The sequence below is a fragment of the Charadrius vociferus genome, unplaced genomic scaffold (assembly GCF_000708025.1).
Source record: "Charadrius vociferus isolate BGI_N301 unplaced genomic scaffold, ASM70802v2 scaffold1863, whole genome shotgun sequence".
In the NCBI taxonomy this organism is placed as follows: Eukaryota; Metazoa; Chordata; class Aves; order Charadriiformes; family Charadriidae; genus Charadrius; species Charadrius vociferus.
In genome coordinates, this window is record NW_009647563.1 from 132,544 (window position 1) to 133,996 (window position 1,453).

A 1,453-nucleotide genomic window follows, 5' to 3' on the forward strand; every position below is an offset into this window, starting at 1 on the left:
CCCACGTCCCCACTCTCCTGGGCTGGGCCCCAGCCGAGGGCTGGTGCTGTCAGACCACATTAATCACGCTCCTGGGACAGTGGGGAAGTGCGGGGCTCTCCCTCTGGCCCTGGGCAGCAGGAGGGGACATCATGGGGCCAGGGAGGTCCCCACGGCAGGGCAGAGTCCCCTCCTTGTGCAGCAGCTCCAGGGATGGCCGGAGTAGGAGGCACAGGGCATGAGGATACCCAGCTCTCAGGGGAGGTGCAGCCTCTCGCCCAGCTCAGCTGCGGGAGGGATCTCCTCCGGGACAGGGGGTGGGAGAAGCTCCCCAGGCGGGAGGCTCCCGTCACACCGGCTGTCGTTCCCATCACTGTGGCTTCTGGCTGCCGAGGCCTCCCCCAGCACTGCCTGCTTGGGAACAGGGACAACCGCACGCCCACCTGCCCACACCCGGGCTGCGGCGTCGTGGCACTGCCTGCCACGCTGCTCCGGCTCTCCCATCCCGTCTGCTGCGCCAGACGGGGGCTGGTGACAGCGGGGTGCCCTGTGCCAGGGGCTACGGACCCCTGGGCACTGCCACACCACTGCCTCAGCCCATGCGGGTCGCTTGAAGGTTGAGCCTGGGGAGGGGATTTTGGTGAAGCCGCTAATTGGCGGTGCTGGGCTGGTTGGGATTTGGAGCAAAGCTGTGCTGGGGAAGGTCTGCAGCGTGGGAGGGGGATATTCTCCTCTTTACGGGATATTTAAAGCGAAGCAGTGGCAGACCTTGAGGGATCCCTGCGAGCGGGATCCCTGTGAGCATGGAGGTGAAGACGACAGGAGCATCCCCGGAACAAGGAGGGCTGGGGAGGAGGGGCAGGGCTGGCAGCTGGCCGGCGCTTTGGGCTGAGCCCATCCACGCACTGAAATGCTCCCGTGGGACAGGATGGGGAGGGCTGGAGTGCCGGATTGTGCCTTGGTCAGGAGCCTGTACCCACTGCTGAAACCGGCCCTTGCCTAAAAAAACGTGTCAGGCTGAGGTGTGAGCCAACCCTTCTCCTCCTGCTGCCTCTTCTCGGTCTGCACAGGAGACTGATTTTTGGGGCACACCTCGGCCCTGCCCGCTGCCAGCCCACGCCAGGGGACACCTTTGCTTCGCAGCCAGCCCTGAGCTGGCTCCGTGGGACCGGCGGTGACAACAAACCCTCTGGTGACGGCAAGGCACCTGCTTTCCCTGGAGGTTGGGGCCGGGCCCCTGTTACCTGAGCCCGGTGTTACGGGGCCCCTCGGCTGCAGGAGCTCCGGTTACCCTGAAAGGGGCCTGGCAGCACCCTGCCCGCGCCGCCCCAGGCTCTGCCCTTCTCCCCGATGCCAGCGCGGCCCTGGGGCCGCTCGGGATCAGCGCTGGGGGGGATGCGCTGGGGGAAGGGGACTGGTGGCTGTAATGAGGGCAAGGGGGGGGGGCAGGGGGGCTGGGGGCGGTCACCAGGGC

General features: G+C 67.2%; 1 protein-coding gene across 1 annotated transcript in view; it reads left to right on the forward strand.

Moving 5' to 3' along the window:
• CFAP45 (cilia and flagella associated protein 45) overlaps positions 1 to 1,453 on the forward strand; it is a 32,008-nt gene that overhangs the window by 3,250 nt on the left and 27,305 nt on the right. The window lies entirely within an intron of this gene.